The 13,351-nt window shown below is 54.6% G+C and overlaps 1 long non-coding RNA gene across 1 annotated transcript; it reads right to left on the reverse strand.

The window, feature by feature from the left end:
* Positions 1 to 11,686: 11,686 nt before the first annotated feature.
* Positions 11,687 to 12,553, reverse strand: LOC141373200 (uncharacterized). The gene is made up of 3 exons (XR_012378909.1): positions 12,425 to 12,553; positions 12,178 to 12,325; positions 11,687 to 11,844 (listed from the first exon to the last, which is right to left on the reverse strand). It is a non-coding gene; the product is annotated as an uncharacterized lncRNA (long non-coding RNA).
* Between the last annotated feature and the right edge of the window lie 798 nt (positions 12,554 to 13,351).

The following is a 13,351-nucleotide window of genomic DNA, read 5'->3' on the forward strand; positions in this document are numbered from 1 at the left end:
GCTGGGGATCTGACTTCTTGAGTTTTGGGATCTGAGTCGTTCTGGCACCTGTAGCTCTACCCTTTGAGCAACCAGAGCACAGCCGTGCTGTGCTGAGAGTGGGCTTCTGGGCAGCATGGGAGCCAGCATGGATATTCACGTCTCAGACTCAAATCAGGAATTGCCAAGAGTTTGTGGGCCTGTAAGAGGAGACTGCACTTGCCAGGATGGGGTCCGCCAGTTGCCCGCGGTTCACCAGCTGCCCGCAGTCTGCCGCCACACCATAATCCTGCAGCGCCGTAACTGGCCACATAAGTCTGCCCTGACCCCCCACTTCTTTGCCTAGATGCATTTCTCTGCAGCACAGTTCAACTGTGATTCACCACAATTCGCCACGGTTTGTGATTTCATGGATCTCCACGATTCTCAGTTCCGCAGGTTATCTACGGTCCTCGGGCAACTTTGTGCACAATCTGTAGTATTTGCCGAAAGGCTGCAGCAAAATAGCTCCAGGCCCTTGTTTTTCACCTCCCCCCATCTGAAGCTCTGCATTTCAAGAGGAATTGATACTTGACTCTTAGTCGACCCTCCCCCAAGCCTCTTGGTTACCAGTGAATTATTAGCCCTCGGTGGGGGATGGTGGAGCCAGATAGGGGCGCAGCCTCCTCTCCCTTTGTCCAGGCAGATTTCAGCCCCCTGGGCTGTCTGAGCAGAGGTGGTGGAGTCCTGGGGTCCTGCCAGTGCTTACATGCAATGCCAAACTGGTTACCGTACTCACAGGCACAGCTGGAACTGTGTCGTGGGTTGTAACCAGCTCACACTCACCCAAACACATATGAGCATGCACATCCACATGTGTGTGCACACACGCACGCACGCACACGCATGTGCACACACACGCACGTGCACACACAAGCTTCTGTCTGGCACTCCTCCATCTCCATGAGATGGACCTGGACTATTTCTTAGACCCAAAGGTGCAGGGACTCAAGCCATGTGTTCCTTGAGGAGTAGCAATTCTTGGTCCCTGGCACCGGGCAGAGCCCAGGGTTGTGCTTTTCCAGAGGGAAGACAATAGCTGTCAGGAGACAGAAGAGGCGGCAAGGGAGAAGACTGGAGCTCACCGGGAAGACTGTCAGTGCCCCCTTGAAATGCCCATGTCCTTGGATGAGGTTTTCGTGACAACTGTGTCTCTTTCAGCGGACGAGTCAGCCCTTGAAGAATTCTCTGTCCCTGACTTTTCCCACTCCCTGGGGCTCTCTGCTCTCTCTGTCTGGCCTGATGTGAGGTGCAGGAAGTGCCCCAGTTCGTCCTGAGGGGTGTCCTTTTCCTCTTGACCTTTGATCGTTGACATTGACCTGTTGCCAGGGATACCAAGAACAGTATTCTGCGGGACCCAGGCAAGTGGGCCCCCACCATCCCATGCAAGTCCCGGGCCCCAGGCACTGGGTTCCTTGTCCCCTGACATCTCTTCAAGCCAGCTACTTGGCTGGGGCAGTGAGGAGAAGGGCCTGGCTTCCACATACTGGCCCTGATCTTGGTGCCCGCCAGATCAGAGTTGGGGAATATGGGCAAGTCTCTGGGCTTCTGGGAACCTTGGCTGAGGCATCTGGAAAAGGGAAGAATGGAAGCTTTGATGGGTAGGATTTGGGAATAAAAACAAGAATTCAACAGTATCTCATGATCCATGAAGTCATGATAAATTATAAGGGGGAAGTCTGAACTGCTTCCCCAGGAACCCCCAAAGAACACTCACAGCCCCTTCCCAGGTGTTGGATCAGGTGCCAGCCCCTTCCCAGGCTCTAGGAGGCCCCAAGGGCTCCTTCTCCCAGCCAGGGGTGGGGGCTGGTGCCACTGAGCCCAGGAAGTGGATGGAAATGCACTCCCTTGGGGGTGGGGGGAGGGGTCTTTGGTCCCCCAGCTGCTCACAGCTGGGGTGTTCTGTCCCTTTAAGAAAGGAAAGAACTCCAGCACTGCAGTTTTTAGGCCCCCATCCAGGTCCTGCTAGTTTGCAAATGACTGTGTCTGCATTGGGGGAGGGGTGAGGGTGAGGGCTGCCCATCCCCCCACCTCTGCTCTGCCCCGAGGACAGAGAAATTGGCTTTAGGGTCTGGGAGTCTCAGGGAAGGCTAGACACCTGGGGATTCACCCCGAGAGCGAGCGCCAAAGCCTCTCGGGCACTTCTTGCTGGCCATGCTTCTCCTCTGAGCAAATGGACAGGGAACTTTGGGACACGCAAGTGTGTGACGGGACTACGTGGTGGCTTTGAATGAAAATAAGATAGTTTGAATGCTGTAGGCTCCAAATGAGCAAACTGGAACCATCGGTGGGCCTGCGAGGGGCCGGGTCACTCACTTGGCGGGCGCACCATGGTTTGCCTCGCGCGGCTGTGCTGTGGCTCGTCAGGACTCCCATCGCCGCCCGCAGGGCCCCGGGGTGGCGGTGCGCGGGCACCTGCTGCCCTCGCTGTGGGGCCTTTGTGCCCAAGGGCAGGGCTCACTCAGATCCGCAGCATTGGGGGGAACCCTGGAACGGCGGAACTGGGGTTCTTCATGCTTCCCAGTGACTGCCTGTGGCGAGCCCGCACCTCACAGCCGCTCGGTCAAGGATGCGGGCCACGTCCCGCCCTTCCTGGTGGTTGCTGAAGAGCTGGGTGGGAGCTGCTGCAAGTGTTTCTCTCTGGGCAGGAAAACCCAGATCTCTCGTGGAGGGTCAGACCAAAACGATTTCTGGCCAAAGTTTCCGACCGTGCCCTGACCCCGCCCTGGCCAAGTTGGGGGGGGGGGAGGTGTACGGGCCGTATTACATCTGCAGGGGGAGAGATCAGTAACTCCCAGACCGCAAAGCTGTGCCCACGGGACGCTCCGGCCTCCTTGGGGTTCTCTGTCACCCACGTGGCCCAAGAACTCAATTCAATGTCTTCATCTTTTGAGTGTTCCCTGCCCTCCCAGGGAGGGGGGGGGGGCAGGGGAATCGGGAGAAATGTGAATGCAACACAGCAGGGGGAGGAAGTGCTTCCTGGCATATACCCCAGGTCTGCTTCTCACGGGCTGTAGCTCTGTGCCTCAGTTTCCTTATATGTAATCGGGCGCGATAGAGCACTTGGCTCTCCGGCGGAGACAGAATGAGCTATTACGAGGCACAGAGGAAGCACAGATAAGCGTGGTGGTCGGTTTGCCGACCAGACACCACCACTCTGCACCTTCGCACGTTTGTTCAGTCCTTTGTGCGGGGACCAAGTCTGGAGGAAGTGGACAGGCTGAGGCTCACATGCCGACAGACGTCTGGTCTGCACAGCCAGAGTAGCCGGCCAGAGAAGTTGTGCCCGTTTCTACCGCAGACACAGTATAAAGATGGTGAGGGGAGCTGTTGGGGTGGGTGGCCACGGCATTTAAAAAAAAAGATTTTATTTATTTATTTGAGAGAGAGGGAGGGAGAGAGAGAGCATGAGCAGGGGGAGCAACAGAGAGAGGGAGAAGCAGGCTCCCCGCGGAGCAGGGAGCCCGAGTCGGGGCTCGATCCCAGGACCCCGGGATCATGACCTGAGCTGAAGGCAGACGCTTCACCAACTGAGCCACCCAGGCGCTCCCGGTCGTGGCATTTTTATGGTAAGTCTTCCAACAGTTGAATACAAGGACGTAGATTTAAAAAAAAACAAACAAAATCCTGCAGGGACATTTTGATAGGGTCCAAATCAAACGTTACCTTTTTTTGCTTTCGGTAGACCCCGAGTCTTCTGGGCCACCATCCCTGGCCGCAGGCTGGGGGTGAGGAGTGCCAGATAGTCACAAGCTGAACTTGGCCAAGTGAGGAAATACAGCAAAGCCAGCCTCAGCGCGCGGTCTCGCTGGGAGCAAGTGAATCTTGGCGCGGGGTTGGGAGGGACGAGACAGGCTTTTTTTCACTTTATTGAGAGGGAACATGGGTTCATGTGTGAAATCCCAATCTAGGGGAACACAGCTCTGCCTCTGTGCTCTGCTCAGCACGGACTTCTGGAACTGCCAGGCGGCCCGATCCCGGATCCCTGGCTCGGAGATCCCGCCCCAGCCGGCCAGGAGGGCAGCCTTTGGGGGTGAGGCCATCTTGATTTGATTCAGGGGCTCCCTGAGCAGCCGTTAAAGTCCTTCACATCTTGCTTCTGCCTTACATTGCCTTCCACTGAGGTTGGAAATGCAGGCGCAGCATCGCCTTTAACATATGGAAACGTGATGATGACTTCTGCCAAGTGCCCAGCCCCCTTACCGTGAACCTCGCAGTGGGGCTGGGGGCTGGAGTGTCCCTGACCCAGCTGGCTGCCTGCCGTGGGACCTGCGTCCTGCCCTCTGCTCCACCACAGACCCTCACACGTCCCTTGGGCAGGAGGGGCACGGCAGGCCCCCCTCTTTTGGGCTGCTTTCCTGGACCCCCAATTCCTGGACCCCCAAATCCTGCTCCTAATTCACAGAACGTGCAAGGAGCCCCGGGAGGCCTGGAGTGACCAGGGGCTGCCTCCTGTGTCTCTTTTCCTGTCTAAGCACCAGCCTCCTGTTAGGGTGTGTGACCCCCACTTCTCCCAGCCCATGTCACGTTCACAGGGACAGCATACCTACCAAGTTCCTGAACACCTGTTTCATCTCCTGCCCTGTTCACTGGGGGGAGGGGTGGTGTCTCTTTCGAGCCTCTGTCCTCCAGGCAGAATCCTGGGACAGGGCAGAGAGCAGCCTTCAGGTTCCGTGTGGATATAGCCTTCCCCTACGGAAACCTCGCCCAGAGAGAGGCTTTGGGGTGGGCTTGCCACTGAGCGCCTGGTTGCCTTGACCCTCTGCCCCTCCCATCATCTTCCCTTCTTCACCTCCTACCCCCACCCTCAACTCGGCTTCCTTTCTAGCCTGGTGGGGGAGGACAGCTTATAAAGAGTTCCCCCACCCCCAGCCCCGGCTACTTCCGGACCCCCCCCCCCACCGTCAGCCCGGCTCCACTCAGGTTTCTCCAAATGAGGGCCCTCTTGGGGCTGCAGAAACCAGCCACGAGTGCGGGCCCGGGTCTGTGCCGGCTGTTCAGGGCGTGTGTGAGGGCCCCGTGCGAGCCCCCAGCGCGGGGGCCGGGAGATACACTGAAGCCTTTCAGGGACAGCTCGGGTTGGGCAGCCAGACAGTTTTGCTTGGATCTCTGGGGCGGCCACGTGGCCATACGTTCAACGCTCCGAGATGTCTGTGCCCTGAGCCAGCCAGAAAAGTGACTTACAGCTGAAAGCAGGGTTTGAACGGCTTCTGCTGTGGGGAGGCCCCTCAGAGTAAACAGTAAGAATTTCTGGGAAATGTACATAAGGCCAGACTGTTGGGAAAGACGTGGGCCCAGAATTCCTGATCCTCAGCCCCGGGCGAGGGGTGCCAGCTTTTCATGGTCATCCCAGCCCCCACTCGGCTCCCTCCCTCTTCGGCTTAAGTGACAGTTCTCTATTTGCTGAATCCTCCTCCCAGGGAGGGCAGAACGGCTCACTCATCTCCGGGCCTGGGCTGAGCACATCGTCTCCCTGAGATCCAAGCTGAGGCAGCCAGAGGCCTGGCAAATAGTAGGTGTGCAGCCCAGCGCCCCTGAGCTTCAACTGGCCTGGCCGAGGGCTTGGTCCTTCACTTGTCATTTTATCCCTAGCAGCTAAGACAGTGCCAGCCCTAGGCACCCAGTGTTTCTTTCTTTCTTTTTTTTTTTTTTTAAGATTTTATTTATTTATTAGACAGAGAGAGAGAGCACGAGCAGGGGGAGCAGGGGGAGTGGCAGAGGAAGAGGGAGAAGCAGGTCCCTGTGGAGCAAGGAGCCCGACGCGGGACCTGATCCCAGGACCCTGGGATCATGACCTGAGCCGAAGGCAGACGCCCAACTGACTGAGCCACCCAGGAGCCCCAACACCCAGTGTTTCTTGAACTGAATGAAGGAATGCACAGATATCTGGAATTGTCTTTCAAAGTTGATAAAAACTCAGCTGAAGAGGCCAAAACCTCGGCTGGCATGTTTTGGGGGCAGCCCGTTTTGAGAGTGCCGGCCAGGCCCCTCGGCCCACTGTGTCACCTACTAGGTGACTGGCTCCCTGGGGCCGCCACCACCCCAGCTGGGGACTTTGACCCCCAGGGTCCCTCCAGAGACTGTGGAAGCCTTTTTGTGTTTCACTGTCTGTTAGTCCGTCTTATTCTGTGTTCAGAGCAAACCTGTGGCCTGAGTATTGATTTTCATATTTTTGCAGAGGGAAAAACTGGAGGCTCCGTGGGGTGAGGCGGGCAGGACCCTCCTCAAAGGGCCAAGGGGTCCCGAGACCTTCCCAAAGCCCTCCACCCCCAACAGTTCACAAAGGCCGAGGTGTCTTTAGGTTGGGAGCCAGAGGGAGCAAGCAGGCCTTTGAAAGGCGGCCTTTGTTTGCTTTCCTTTATCATCAAAAGTGCAAGGGCAGCTCCGTTTACCTAAAGGCAGGCGCCTTTAAGCTCATCCTTTCTGCAAACACCTAAAGGGTATGTTGAACATTTGAGCCCTGTCTCAGAGGGCAAAGCGTTTGCAGAGCATAAGCCTGAGCAAGTTGGTGGATGGGGGCGAGACACTGAGGCCCGCCGTGACCTGCGGAGTTCTGAAATGACCTTCAGCGCCCAGCCGTCACCCCCAGCACCCCTGGTGGTGCGGTTACCCCAGTGGGGGGTGGGGGGCAGTGAACGAAGCTTTTTGGTGGGCTGCAGCTGCAAGATGTGTGTGCGTGCTAGCTCTAGAAAGGGCACGCAGCAGGGGCTTGCATGGACGGCGCCTCCTCGCCCTCAGAAATTGTGCGCCTGGGCGCCCGGGTGGCTCAGTTGGTGAAGCGACTGCCTTCGGCTCAGGTCATGATCCCGGAGTCCCGGGATCGAGTCCCGCATCGGGCTCCCTGCTCAGCGGGGAGCCTGCTTCTCCCTCCGACCCTCTTCCCTCTCGTGCTTTCTCTCTCTCTATCTCATTCTCTCTCTCAAATAAATAAATAAAATCTTTAAGAAAAAGAAAAAAGAAAAAAAAAAGAAATTGTGCGCCTGCCCCTCCTGGATCGCCAGGACCGAGAAGCTCACGACTTTCCCCTGCCAGGCCCAGAGCTGTTCCTCCTCAACTGAGGGGAGGCTGTGGCAAAGACTGTGTTCTCTGCCTGCCTCTGGGGAGGGTGGCCTTGCTAGATCTGCTCTGCCCGGGACAGTGCGGCTGTGGGGGGGGGCGTGGGGGGGGAGGACGCTACCCCAGTGGCTGAGCATCTCCCCAAGCCCTGCACCAAGGGCTTCCCGTATACAGCCTCATTCAGCCTTCTTCACAAGGTGCTCGCTGAGAGGCAGACACCATTATTATCCCCATTTTACAGATGAGGAGACAGACGCAGAGAGGCCCAAGACGCCCTCCGAGCCAAGCAGCTGGTACGGGGTGTGGTGTCAGAGTTTGAACCTGGGTCTGAGGTCGGGGCCTGCACTCTTACCCACCTGGCCTCACCGCCTCCCTGCCAAATGTCCACACCTGTCTTGTCCTACCAGGTCTCAGAGGACAGCAGGGAAGGGGGGAGGAGGAGGACGCCGGGTCCTGGGAATATGTTTTATCTGAAAGATCTCTTTGCCCCCTGAGCTTGCAAACTGCATCTCAGATCCCAGGCTTGGAGAGGGGAGGTCGTACCGAAGAAGACATTTGGCCCTTGGTGGTGCTGGGGATGGGGGGGACTGGGCCAGGTGGCCGTGGTCGGGTGGCCGGCCAGGTCCACGGAGAGCCCACAGGTCCCAGCAAAGAGGCTGCAGGTGGGGGGGCGCCTGGGGGGCTCCGTCGTTAAGCGTCTGCCTTCGGCTCAGGTCATGGTCCCAGGGTCCTGGGATCGGGCCCCGCATCGGGCTCCCTGCTCCGCGGGAGGCCTGCTTCTCCCTCTCCTTCTCCCGCTGCTTCTGTTCCCTCTCTCTCTGTCCAATAAATAAATAAAATCTTTAAAAAAAAAAAAAAAAAGAGGCTGCAGGTGGGGAGGCTTCTTTCTGGCCGCTCGTGGGGATTGGCAACGCCCAGCCCCCAAACTGAGGGGCTCAGCAGCTGTGTTCTCAGGCATTTTGGAGAGAATGGTTTTCAAGGCCGTCCTGCCCACATGAGAAAGGCAACTGCACGTCTGGGGCAGGCCCACACTGTGCACAGAGCACAGATCTTTTGCTCATTGACCTAGCAGTTTTTCTGAATTTACTTTTTTTTAAATTAAATTAAATTAAATTAAATTAAATTAAATTAAATTTTATTATTATTATTTTTAAAGGAGACAGAAGTTTCTGAACACACCACAAGGGAATGGTGGGCAGGACAGCAAGGGAGAGACTGTCTGCCTTTACTTTTTTTTTTTTTAATTACAAAATAAATTTATGCTTCCTATAAAATAAAGGCAAACAACAACAAAACAAGATCTTTTTGTGCACTCCTCGTGTCCTATACACACGGTGACTATGGCACTCATTTTTTTCTCCCCATTTAACCTTACTACCAAAAAGAGGCATTTTATCCCCATTCTACAGATCATGAAAATAAGGCCCAGGAGGTTGAGCAACCAAGCCAAGGCCACACGGGGAGCAAGTGGACTTGCACCAGAGGTCTGCTCGCAGGGCGCAAACCCTCAACCACCAGGTGAGACTGGTCCACCAGAGGGCCGAGAGGCCAGCCGTGGGGCGTCGTCCTCACAGGGCTGTCACCCCCAGCCTCTCATTTGCAAAACAGCTTCTGAGTGGTTCTCTCCCGTGGGAGTCACGTGCACGTGCTTCCTTGTGGCTTTTTGGTGAAAGCCAAAGGGCTGGGGGTTTGCCTGTTTGCCAGCGCCCTTCTCAGGGACATAGACTGTGACATGGACATCCTAGGGTCCACAAGGGAGGACTGTGTGCCCCTGGGACCCCTGCCTCTTTGTGCAGAGGGCCCCTAATTGCCCCGTCTCCTGGATGCCCTTGACTCTCCACCAGTGAGCCGGTGGCTTCTGGGTGAGTCTGAGACCCAGATATCACCAGGCTTGGCCCAGAGAGGCCGACTGTGCTCTCTGGAAGGATCGAGACCTTGAATGTTTAAATTGAAAGCGTGCCCAGAACTGGCCCCCTTCCCTTTGCCGTTAAGAAGACAGGTCTTGCTATAGTCATCACTGAAATCTAGTACAAATGTCTTCTCTTGGAGCCTCTTGGGTGGGGTGGCAGTTTTTCAACTGTCAGCGATCTTTTAGTTTAAAAAAAAAAAAAAAAAAGCAAACTTTCCAGTCCTGTTCTACCTGGAATACATTTTCTTCTGGGGGGGGGGGCCCTCCCCCAGGCCTCAGCAGTTATGTCAACAGAGTAAAGCCAGCCCCCTCCCTAGCCTCGGGCAGTTGAATGAAGTAGTTCTTTGCTCCACCGAAGGAAATATTTCCATGGAGTTGGGCCAAGAAAACCCCTTGCTTGAATCCGGGGGCTGGCCCACACCCAGAGCCAGGGGTGCCGGGTGGGGGCGGGTCGGGTCGACGTGGCCACCTTTTCCTCGTGTCAGGATGTGACTTCTAAAATCCAACCCATGGCGGTGTTCTGCTCCGCCAAGACCCCATTCTTGGCTTGCCTCATCCCCTGCTAAATGGATTTCTTTAGGCCCCTCCTGTAGGAATGAAACCAGTGAAGTTCACTCTGTTTTGCTGCTACCAGCTCAGAATTTGCTCCCCTCTGGTGCAGGTTTGAGAGAGCTCTTCCAGAAGTTGGGTGTGGCTGTGGGGCTCCCCCAGCCCCTCTGTGCCCACCCCCCACCCCATTCTTGGAAGCCTCTGTCTCGGGACTGTGCCTGAACTACTCAGGAGGGGAGTCCTGAGTCTCTTGGTTTGTATTTATTTCAGAAAAACATTTCATATTTGAGGTCTCTAAGGAGGAGGCTCACATGGTCAGTCATCTTGCACTGCTGCATTTTTTTAAAAAAATGCACATTATAAAAGCAATACATGTAGTAGAGACATGCATAAAAGTAGAAGAAAAATCACCCTAAATCTATTCACCCAGAACAACGAATGTTTTTTTGGGGGGGCCTTTGGGGGTAATTTTGGCCTATCACCTTCCCATTCTTTTTCATTGGCTCTAGTCATGGAAAGTATTGGTAAAGAACAGTGTCTACCCTCTCTCCCGCATACCACAAACCCCCAGAGCCAAACACATACACACACTGCCTTGAAGCCCAGCAGTCTACCGGGAAGGAAGCTTTATCCTTGGCCTTTTGCAAAAGGCACTGACTTTTATTTGTCTTTTAATATCTACAATTGGACAAACTCCTCCATGCAAAGGTTGAGGCTGCACCCAGAAACTCAGGTTTCAGGGAAGCGGGGCGTTCCTGATATTGGCATCCTGAGTAGGAGAGGTCCAGAAGTTCAGAGACAGCCGTGGTGTACAGCTCCCCAATTCCCAACCCCAGAATGACGACCTCCGGCAGAGACCCCCGAGCATCCAGATCACAGGGAATGTGGGTATGAATTGTGTTTGGATAATAAATAAGTAACAAGCGAGCCCCTCGTACAAGTCCTTGAATGCGAAAGAGGTTAGAATTTATTTTGAAGGCAAACTTAAGTTCCAGAGAGGGGTGCCCGGCTGGTGCAGTTGGTAGAGCATGCGACTCTCGATCTCAGGGTTGTGAGTTCAAGTCCCACGTCGGGTGTAGAACCTACTTTAAAACTTCCTGAGGGGTTGCTAGCATTAGAGCAACGGGTTGGTGTGCATTCTAGAAGAGCCACTGTCAATTCCGGGACCTCAGAAGATGGGACTATTATTTGATCATTTCCCCCAAATCCTTGACAGCTTGAGGTCCAATCTCTCACCTTATAGGAGGCAGAGAGGTTGTTCCTGACAGTGCCCAGGCATCTCGACCCCAAAATAACTTCATGGGAAGGCCTTCTGAATGCCCTGCTGCTTCTCTGACTTTGGCTGAGGTCTATGGGGGTGGGGGGGCGGTGCTGGAGGATTCAGAGATGTGTGATTTCGGGGCATTGGAATTGTCAGAGGCTGGCTTTGGAACTAGCGATTAGGAAGGTACAGCCTCACTGTAGCCACTTGTGGGAAGTGTGGAAGTGGCCTCAAGAGATTTCTGGGGAATACTACCATTTTAGGGGTACCCGGAAGACTGGGAAAATCTGCTTAGAGGAGCAGCCACTCAGGGGATGCTATTTTATAAAAGCTTGCAGTGTGGTTTTTAAGAAGAGAGTGCATTTACCCATGGCTGGGAGATTGATATAGGAGGACCTTGTCTTCATTTCCTGGCCAAATCTTAGGACATTTGTACACTTGCCCACAAGTATGTACATGTGGATAGGAGACTGCTCACACAGCTTTTGAGGGTTCCCAAGTATGAATTAAAAAAAGAAGAAAAATGTGTGCTTTGAATTAGATCTATGTGAAAAAAAAAAAAAAGGCAACAGGCTAAGCCATGCGTCTGGGACACTGGCTTTCCTCCAGGGCCCTTCAAGAGAGCTGGGTTTCAGCATGTACAGAAAGAAAGTCATTTCTCAAACCTGGATTTCCTTGTCTGTTTGGCCTTATTGATATCAATCTGAGCCCTCAAATGTCCTTTTTTGAGCAAGGAAAGCATGCACGACATTGCTCAGATTGAGAAACAGTTTGGATCCAAATATTACCATAGATTTGGCTCTTTCAAGTTATTTCTTCCATTGCTTTGGACCAATAAATATTTAAAAAGTTAGGTTCTGAGCTCCAGAAAAGCCAACAAAAACATTTAAACATATGGATATCTTTTTTTATTGTGGTTAAAACCATGCTCAGTAGAGATTAGTTTACAGCAGTGTTTTCTTTCTCTCTTTGCTTTTTTTTTTTCTATCTTTTTCTTTCTTTCTTTCTTTCTTTTAGGAAGCCAGAAGGATAAACATGTTGCCATGGTGTTCTGTTTAAAATAAAATACAATGGAAAGAAAAGCAGAATGATGAAGTAACCACATGGACTGCAGGATACACCTGATACTAATTACTGTCATGCAGAATGTTCTGGAAGACATTTGACTCGCCTGATGTATACATTCAAATCAAGCAAAGCAGGACTGGAAGGCTCCTTGGGGACCATCTTGTCCAACTCTTTCCTTTTTCCAGATGAGGAAATAGGGGCCCAGGGAGAGGCCTGGACCTCAGCCTCCCAGTTAGGAGGGAGCAGAGCGGGGATCCACTCCCGCCCCCCGCCCCCCCGCTTTTGTCGGAAACACATAATTTCCAGGGTCCTTTACCTTGGCCTGTCAGTAAGACTCTGAAAAAGAGGAGTGGGCTTTACCATTAAACTCTTGAGCACAGGGCTTTGGAGCCAGGGAGACCAGAAAAAAAGCAGAGAGGCTGATTGCACTGGGAGGCCCCAACTTTCCTCCTGGGCGCCAGGCCCTGAGAAGAGATGCGCATGGATGTCTGGAGTTTCTCCTTCCTGGGCCTCCCGGGGGCACCCAACCAAGGCCTGGGGCTCCTCCCAGAGCATCAACTCACGTCCTTTTGGGGCTGTAGGGCTGACGCCAGGAGGCACTGTCTCTAGGACAGCTTCCAGGGGCCCAGAATGCGTGGCTACTGACGCTCTCTGGTGGCCGCCTGGGCTCCCACGCAGGCCTCCCACGCGTGGGGGGCGAGCGGGAGCCCCCGTGACAATGCGCACCCCTCGCCTCTGCCCCCGAGAGGCTAGCAACCGGGCCTGCCGTCGTCTGATTGGCTGCGCAGGCCTGACGACAGGGGCTCCTGAACGCTGATTGGTCCCGGCCCGCTCCGGCTGTTTCCTAGCTATTAATACTGAGGCTAATAAACGTTCTCCTGTTGACAAGGATGCTCGGAGCCATGATTTTTTGAAGCTTTCTTGACGTCTGCACCTGGTGCAGGCCTTTCTATCTCGCTAGTCATGATGGGGGACTCTAGTCTCTGGGGCTCCTTGCCCGCTCCCCAGGCTGTAAATTGAGTGTTCTCCCCCCCCAACATTATCTGACACTTCAGGGTGGCTCCCCGCCATGCCCCCCAAAGCTCACTCTATCTCCGTCTCCTCAGCAGCACAACTGCTCACCTATAAAAGAGCCCCCCCCGCCCAAGGCTCGGTGTCTCTCATGACCTGGTGGTCCACTTTCACCTCCCTACCACCACCCGTGGGCTTACAAATAGCTCTGTCCCTTCTTTTCAGCCCCAGAGTCTCCTGCCTGTGTGAAAGCCCCCTCGCAGAATTGCTGGGCATGGGGTGGGGGGGGGGGGAGAGGCTCAACCGGAAGCTGCTCTGAAACTTTCCCCCCTCCAAGTAGTGCGGGGGGAGCTGTTCTAACTTGACAGTCCCCGCAGGGCCCCTCTGCCCCTCCCCTCCTGGACCCATCACCCATTCTCACCCCTCTTCTGTCACTAGGCGCTTCACCCTTGCCCTCCCGGCTGCCACCCACCTGTCAC

Source organism: Callorhinus ursinus, unplaced genomic scaffold, assembly GCF_003265705.2.
Source record: "Callorhinus ursinus isolate GAN/ISIS: 27379988/994484 unplaced genomic scaffold, GSC_fseal_2.0 scaffold8, whole genome shotgun sequence".
Taxonomy (NCBI): domain Eukaryota; kingdom Metazoa; phylum Chordata; class Mammalia; order Carnivora; family Otariidae; genus Callorhinus; species Callorhinus ursinus.